The sequence below is a fragment of the Triticum aestivum genome, chromosome 6A (assembly GCF_018294505.1).
Source record: "Triticum aestivum cultivar Chinese Spring chromosome 6A, IWGSC CS RefSeq v2.1, whole genome shotgun sequence".
In the NCBI taxonomy this organism is placed as follows: Eukaryota; Viridiplantae; Streptophyta; class Magnoliopsida; order Poales; family Poaceae; genus Triticum; species Triticum aestivum.
In genome coordinates this window covers 181,721,666-181,730,294 of record NC_057809.1, presented here as the reverse complement: position 1 = coordinate 181,730,294, position 8,629 = coordinate 181,721,666, and the positions used below count along the sequence as shown (strand labels likewise).

General features: G+C 45.8%; 1 long non-coding RNA gene across 2 annotated transcripts; it reads left to right on the top strand.

Moving 5' to 3' along the window:
* The first annotated feature begins 2,548 nt into the window (after positions 1-2,548).
* Positions 2,549-6,128, top strand: LOC123127193 (uncharacterized). 2 transcript variants are annotated; one of them, XR_006462174.1, is made up of 5 exons: positions 2,549-3,241; positions 3,721-3,790; positions 3,881-3,944; positions 4,293-5,048; positions 5,791-6,128. It is a non-coding gene; the product is annotated as an uncharacterized lncRNA (long non-coding RNA). The 2 variants fall into 2 exon arrangements; XR_006462173.1 differs by having other exon boundaries at positions 2,552-3,241; positions 4,293-6,128.
* The last annotated feature ends 2,501 nt before the right edge of the window (positions 6,129-8,629 follow it).

The window sequence follows — 8,629 nt, the reverse complement described above, 5'->3', positions numbered from 1 at the left end:
GAGCTTGTCGGAGAAGCCCCCTGCTTGTCGCTGGATTCACTTGCTGCGGTTGCTGGCTCATCGTCCGCCTCCCTCTCCGCTACTAACGCAGCACTAACCACTTGATTGGTTGCCGCTAGGTACAGCAGCAACTTCTCTTGTGGCTTAGGTGCGACAAGTATTGGAGTGGAGGACAGGTACCTCTTCAAGTCCTGCAGCGCAGCCTCCGCTTCCGGAGTCCATTTCATTGGACCTGCCTTTTTCAATATTTTGAAAAATGGCAGGGCGCGCTCAGCAGACTTAGAGATAAACCTGCTGAGAGCAGCCACGCAACCGGCAAGCCTTCGCACCTCCTTGACGCGCTTCGGTGCTTCAATCTGCTCGATGGCCTTAATCTTGTCGGGGTTGGCTTCAATTCCCCGCTGAGACACAAAGAACCCGAGAAGCTTGCCGGAAGGGACTCCAAACACGCACTTCTCGGGGTTGAGCTTGAGGTTGATCTTGCGCAGATTTGCAAAAGTTTCTTCTAAATCTTGGATCAGGGTAGCCTTGTCCTTGCTCTTGACCACTATATCATCCATGTAGGCTTCCACATTTCTGTGTATCTGTGGCTCAAAGGCGACGTGGACTACTGTTGCAAATGTTGAACCAGCATTCTTCAACCCAAAGGGCATTCGTACAAAACAGTATGTGCCACAAGGGGTGATAAATGCGGTTTTCTCCTCATCCTCTTCTGCCATGAAGATTTGATGGTATCCTGAATACGCATCAAGAAATGAAAGCAAATCACATCCAGCTGTGGAGTCAACAATCTGGTCAATGCGTGGCAAGGGAAATGGATCTTTGGGACAAGCTTTATTGACATCACTGAAGTCTATACAAAGCCTCCATTTCCCGTTCGCCTTGCGCACGACTACAGAATTGGCCAGCCACGTGGGATGGAGCACTCCTCTAACAAGGCCTGCTGCTTCCAATTTCCTGATTTCTTCTGCAATGAACTCTTGGTGCTCCACCGCTTGCTTCCTGACTCTCTGCTTGACGGGCCGCGCATGAGGACAGACGGCAAGGTGGTGCTCGATTACTCTCCTGGGAACACCGGGGATATCAGACGGTTGCCATGCAAACACGTCGACATTCGCCCGCAGGAAAGCAACGAGCACGCTTTCCTATTTGGGGTCAAGCGTGGCACTGATGGTGAAGGTACCACTAGTGCCGTCCTCCTTGGCGGACACCTTCTTGGTCTCGGGTGGAGTTGCCATCATCTCCTTGGTGACCACCTGGCGCGCTAGAGATGTCGGGGGCGATGCTGATTCCCGCCAACACCTATGGGGAGAGGGCCCCTTTTCGGTTCGGTGGGGGGCGGAGAGCGCACAAAGAGAGGATCGAGGCGGTGCACGCGGGGAGATTTTTACCCAGCTTCGGGCCGCACGGATGCGTAAAACCCTACTGCTGCTTGTTTGTGTATATTGGATTCTTGCTCAGGAGCGATGGACGCTGCCACACTGAGCGTAAGAGTGTCTCTGGTGTTGAACGAGCCGAGCTGGCCGAGTCTCTGAACTCCCCGACCCTCGGAACCCCTTTCTACGTTGCGCTTGGGCCTCCTTTTATACTCAAGGGGTCACCGACAGGGGGCAACGTAGACAAGAAGGGTAAAAATGGAAAAGGATGTGGTAGGTATAGCTACCACTACTGTGGATACAGTGCACCCTACCTAACTCTGACGGCAGGGGACAAGGGCATTAAATGCCTGTCTGAGTCTCCTAAACAGTGCAAAAGGTGACCGTTATGAGTGCCACCGTTTGCCACGATGGGCTTCTCTTCATCTCCGCTTGCCACCACGTACCCCTAGCTGCACGGCCTCCCGCCACGTGCGCTCTGGGAGAGTCCCAGAGCGACACGTTAGCAGGTGAGCTGGAGCGCGGGCACGCAGTGGGGGTTTCCCGCGGCAAGCTCCTTGCCGCGGCCGTCGTCTTGTCGCCTCCAGAAGCTTGTCGCTCGCCAGATCTTGCCGGGACGCAGGGCGCGTCGCGGCAAGCTTTCTTGGTATGTCTTGAGTGGCCTTCCCGGCAAGCTCCTCTTGCCGGGGCCTTGGTTGGCCTTCCCGGTAAGCTCCTCTTACCGGGGCCTCGGTTGGCCTTTCCGGCAAGCTCCTCTTACCGGGGCCTTGGTTTGAGTATTTTGTTCTTGAATGGTCTTCAAGGGAACCACGGAGGGTCCTGGCGGTCACCCGGCAAGCCTTGCCGCGGGGCGCTGCAACTGCCCGTGCACGAGTTCAAGGTAATAGGGTACCCCTACTCTAGTACACCGACATGGTCATACAAGCAATTCACGAATTTAAACCAATAATGAGGCTGGGCAACTCACCTCCAGGAGGCTCCCCCGGTTGGTCCTTCGTTGGCTGTCGGATCTATTTTTTTATGCGTTTGGACCATGGATCTTCGCAGCAGTTAAACTCAGTTTTCATCTTGCAGTTGTTTTCGTTGTCCAATGACTGGTGGGTTCGCGCCGCACGTTGGTTGGCTGGGTTGCCCGTTTTCAGGTGCAGGTGGTTTTGCCCAATCAGCTTGGTGCACCCGCACCCAATCACCTGCGTCTCGCCCCACTCCCGCCCCAGCCGCCAAATGAACCCTAGCCCTCTTTCTCTTTCCTCTCGATCCCCACGAGCCGCCGCACCCCTCCCTCGATCCCCATGATCCTCTCCTCGCCAGCAGACGCCGGCCGGCCTCGTCTCTCCACTCGCCTCCTCCTCTCCTCTACCATGTCGTCGTCGATCCCACCGCCAGCCTTCTCCTCTTCTCGCCTGCTCCTGTCCTCTTCCATGTCACCGCCGACCCAGATCGGACGTAGGTTAGCTTCACGGTGCGGGTGGGGATGTAGGGGAGGTGTAGGATGTGGACAAGGAGGGAAGGAGGAGGCCGCCGAGGAAGCCAAGCAACAGCGGGGAAGGAGAAGGTGAGCGATCCTAGCATGGGGAAGGGGCAGGGTGAGGCCTCGCACACCTGCCGGCTGATTTGTTGCGCCACCGTGTCGTCGCCTCCTCTGCACCATGAGAGGCGCATCCTCTGCCTATGAGAGACGCAACCTCTGCCTCCACCCCCCTCCCACTGGGCAAGGAGCTTGAGGTGATCAGGCGGTGTGGGAAGGCGAGAGGAACCAGGAGATCACCCCTCCTCCCATGGCTGCCTCATGGATCTGGAGTATAAGGAGGACAACATGTGCCTATTGCAGGCGGCTCGAGCGATGCAGGCTGGCGGCGAACTAGGTGATCCACTCTTTCTCTCCCTCTTTTAATTTCTTCCTCACACCTATTTTACTTTGCTATTATATGGATATTTAAACTTGACGTGTGTAGATCTGACATAGAAGAGAGGAAGACTAATTTTAGCTAAGAGTGGAATTTAGAGTTCAAAGAATCAGTTGATGCTATTCACCAAAGAGCGATTTTTGTTACAGTTCCTCTGAATTAGTAATCCAGAAGGACTAAAACATCATCGGTCAGCCATTGTTGTTAGATTGATGTTGCCTTGATTACCACTTCGTTTGGTGGCTACACTATAAATTCTTGAGATATAGTGCAATGGTTGATAGTTTGTTGCATAATCATATTGATTCTGCTGAACTAATACTCTCTTTGTATATCTAGGATTCCTACTAGAACATGTCATTCCAAATTGCGACAATGATCTTTCTAGTCATGAGTCGTCCTTTTTTATACTGAATTTTTATGCATACTCTATGCAGACAAGGAGGCCTCCTCGGACATTAAGAAGGTACAACTAGGTAGCAGTGGAAATGCTCCGTTCAAAAACAAGTAATATCTCTGAATTATTACACTAGAATGTATGCATGGTAAATACCATGACCTTACAAATTTACATATGTCCCCTTCTGCTTTTCTCAGGAACTTGGCAGAAGCTCTACATATGCAAATGGAGGTTCAGACACAGCTCCATGAACAGCTATAGGTGCCTTCTCTGTTCCTGTTTTCGAGCTCTAATAGGATGGTGTTCTTGTCGGCATATATTTCTGATAGTAGGAGCATTCTTTTTCTTACTTCACAATAATTACTGCGCTTTCTGTATATATGAACCCAAATCCATATTTAAATGGGTGATAAATGTTTTTGCGGCATGGTGGACTTTGGAGACTAGCACTTTTATAGTATTGTTACAGACTCTATTTTTTACTAATAATCGTATTGATTCTGCTCCGTTCAAAAACAAGTAATATCTCTGAATTATTACACTGGAATGTATGCATGGTAAATACCATGACCTTAAAAATTTACATCTGTCCCCTTCTCCTTTTCTTAGGAACTTGGCAGAAGCTCTACATATGCAAATGTAGGTTCAGACACAGCTCCAAGAACAGGTATAGGTGCCTTATTTGTTCATGTTTTCGAGCTCTAATAGGATGGTGTTGTTGTTGGCACATATTTCTGATAGTAGGAGCATTCTTTTTCTTGCTTCACAATAATTACTGTGCTTTGTGTATATATGAACCCAAATCCATATTTAAATGGGTGCTAAATGTTTTTTGCGGCATGGTGGACTTTGGAGACTAGCGCTTTTATAGTATTGTTACGGACTCTATTTTTTACTAAACAAAACTGATTCATCAACATTGCCCTACTGTTTTTGATGCACAAAATTAGTCAATCAACACATTGGCCCGCTGAAAATCAACACATTGGACTGCAACCATACTAATTACTGTAGAATATGGTGGTCAGCAAAATCTACAAGAACAGTCGTCCTAGGTGTAGAATAACAAGTGGTATGTGCTGTGAAAAATTAAGAGAGGGGGACAATGAAAAGGAGTTTCTTCAACAGTACATTGCTAGACGACCTCAATGTGGTGCTCAGGGTGGCAATCGAAGAGGCGCCCAACGTCCTTATGGTGGAGATAGGGGAGGAGTTGAGCGTCCTAGCGGTGGAGAACAGGGACGTGCCGGCGTCCTCGCGGTGGAGAATGGGGAGACGACATGCATCCTTGCAGTGGGAACGGGAAAGCATATTAGCATCTTGTTCCTGGAAAAATATAGTGCAGTGTGGTGTTTTCCGTTGATAGTAAGTTGACTTCCAATTTCACAGCTTTTACAGTTTTAGGAGGTGCTGCAAGATTATTTTGCATTGTTATCATAGTGTGGTGTTTCCTATTGATAGTAAGTTGACTGCCAATTTCACAGCTTTTACAGTTTTAGGAGGTGCTGCAAGATTATTTTGCATTGTTATCATATGCTCCCTCCGTCCCAAAATTCTTGTCTTAGATTTTTCTAAATACGAGTGTATCAAGTCACGTTTTAGTATTAGATACATATGTATCTAGACAAATCTAAGACAAGAATTTTGGGACGGAGGGAGTATGATTTTCAGATTATTCTATCATGAAGTATTGGTTTATTATTGAGGTACCCTTAGATGGAGGGGCTGAATGCAGTTTTGTATCTTTTTTCAAAGTCCTGAATGGTCCCATGAAAATCCCTGTATGTGCAGTTTCAGAGCCTCATCACACTATGGTAGGAAAAATAGGTATTTAGGTTATCGAAGGCTCCATTTTTGTCTATTATATAGATTATATAGCTTTGTGATCGAAGGTAGGTTGTCACATAGGGTGTGTTGCTTGTGAAAATTATATACAGCCATGACCATGAGTCCCTGACAAAATAATCTCAGCTCATGTTACTAGGATCAAGGAACCTCGACCATTTTTCTTTTCCCTCATAAACTTGCTAATAATATTGGCGAAGTAATCCCCACTTCAGATTTCCCATTGAATGAATAACTAATTTAGATTGTTCAAAATTTTTAGGTCAAAGAGCCATGAATAGGAGCAAGGCATCACACTCTAGCTCTGGGAAGAAAAAGATACAAAGACAGAGATAGTCAGTGTTCTGCTCCGAAGCAAAAACATTTTGCATGTAATAATGAATTTTAGTTTACCACAATCTCTCTAAAACAGGCCTACCTATTACCAGTCCATTGCTTGCCTTTTTCTAGGAAGTATGACTCAATCGTATATATTTACATTTGTGTTGTTTAGTTGTGGTTTGTATGCTTGAAAATACATTTTAACCGAGCTTGAAAATTCTTATGTGCAGTGAAATTGTATCTAACACTTTGTAAAGAACAAATGAAACACGTTTCAAATAACTCTTAGTCTAAATTGACACCTTGTGCCATTCGACGTCATAATCATAAATGGTTGCTAAAGAGTTTGAATTGGTAAAGTGGTTTCATCCACCGTTTCAAGTTTGGACTGTTCCTTAGTGCTAAAACCTAATTTAATTTTCAAAACACTTTGTGTTTGAAATGAAAATTGTGCCACATGGCGTAATGGGCCATTTGTGTCACTAGTTGAGTATGCTTCTCCCGCCCAAAGGAGGAACCGAGGAAGAAAATAAATACACAGTCACGGTCTGCGCTGCCGCTTCATATTTTACTCCGGACGGGCCACACAAAGAATTGTTCCTGGACCAGGCTAGGTATTTGGACGCCACACAAAGAATTGTTTCATATTTTACTCCGGACGGGCCACACAAAGAATTGTTCCTGGACCAGGCTAGGTATTTGGACGCCACACAAAGAATTGTTCCCGTACCGGGCTACGTAGCATATGGGCCTTTCAAATATCTATGCCTCCTTATGCACAACATAGAGAGGTTTTTGCACATGGAAAATAAAAGTTTAGTGCAAACACCGCTAAAAAATATAACCTTAACTGGTCTATACATGTTATATAAAAATGAATTTTTTTCAAGCTCATATTTCTTAGTGTGATAACCATATTTTCAACTAAAAAATGCTTCCTTAGCTGGTCTATGCCTGTTATAGAAATATGATTTTTTTTTTCAAACTCAGGTTTCTCTAGGTGATAAACATATTTTCAATATAGTATGACTTAACTCATGGGCTTTCTACTAGAAATATCGAATATGTCCTTGCAAAATGAAACTATTTTCATCGACAACATGCCTTTAGCAGGTCTCTGCAACATTTGGCGCAACGAGTCAACTAGTAATTAGTATAAGGAATAGAACATTCACATGCAAATACACTATCTTGGATATCTTTTGTGATGCTGAGCCCCCATCAAAATATTATATGCCAAAATTGTTGATGTTGGACAAGGAAGATAACTTAATGATTTATGTTTGTTCATATTCATATGGAAGTTATATTGTCATAGATCCTTCAACATGTGGTGCTTTTCCCCATCTTTGCTAGCCAAAAATTCCGCACCAAGTAGAGATACTACTTGTGCATCCAAAAATCCTTAATCCCAAATCTTATTTTCAAGATTCCACCATACTTACCTAAGTATTGAATAAGATCCTTCAAGTAAGTTGTCATCGGTGCAATAAGTCAACAAAAATTGCTTCTAAAAGTGTTAGATCATTTAGTATAAGAGAAAATTGAGCATTGTATGAACTTGTGATGGCAAAGAATAAAAGCGACAGACTGCATAATAAAGGTTGCTATCATAAGGGGCAATATAACATGACGTTCTTTTGCACTAAGGAGTTGAGCATACAAACAAATAAGCGCATGACAACCTCTACTTCCCCCTGCGAAGGGCCTATCTTTTACTTTTATGTATTTACATTCATGCAAGATTCAAAGTTTTTCTCTCTATTCCTTTTTATTTTTCACTTTTGGCAAGCATCACATGGTGAGGAAAGATCTAGGCACATATGTCCAGTTGGATACGGGTAGCATGAGTTATTATTGTTGACATCACCTTTGAGGTGAATATGTTAGGAGGCGAAATTAAAACCCTATCTTTCTATGCGTCCGGTTGAAACGTTTTGCTCATGTATATGCAGCGAGTGTTAGCAATCATATAAGACTTTATGATGGTTGAGTATGTGGAGCTCTTACTTAAACTCTGTTGAATAAGTTGAATTACAATTGCTTGGTGACTGAGAACATAGGTTGTTGAGTTTCAACAGAGTTCATTGTTTGAACCTTATCATGTGAATTGGTTGCTACTTTAACATGAGAAGTTTCATAAGAAAGAATTTTTCAGTGGGAACGACACCTATGGGATCACTGGGACCCCTTCTACGGTTGGCAGGAGCGAAGTTGTGCAAAGAGCGGGTCTAGTAGCCAGCGCAAGGATCGTTTACCCAGGTTCGGGCCGCAAGGATGCGTAATACCCTAGTCCTGCTTTGGTGTATGTTTGAGTGTTCTTGAGCTTCCGAACTAGCTGCAGTGCGTGTGTAGTCCACAAGGTCCGAATCCTTCTCCTGTATGCCTCGGGCCTCCTTTTATAGTCAAAAGGGGTCGCCACAGTGGCACACAGGAGGTGGAAAGGTAAACAATGTACAAGCTTATTGCCTATCATTACGGGACAAGGCGCATTAAATGCACTTCTTAGGTGTCCCGTTGCTTTATTGGGGACAGTAGCGAGGCCCGTCCCATCCGTCGCTATTCCGTCTCACTCCGACGCACGTCTGGGCCAACGAGGCATGCAGCGCCACGCAAGCTGGCAGGCTACTGAGATGGCGTGGTGGTAGGGTCTTCACGAACATCTGCATGCCACCATGTAGGTGCTTGCTGAGTTGGCTTGGAGGCCGCGCGTCGCTACGCAGGTGCCTACCCAGCTGGTTGGGCTGGCAGTTATATGGGAACGGTGGTGGGGTCTTGGC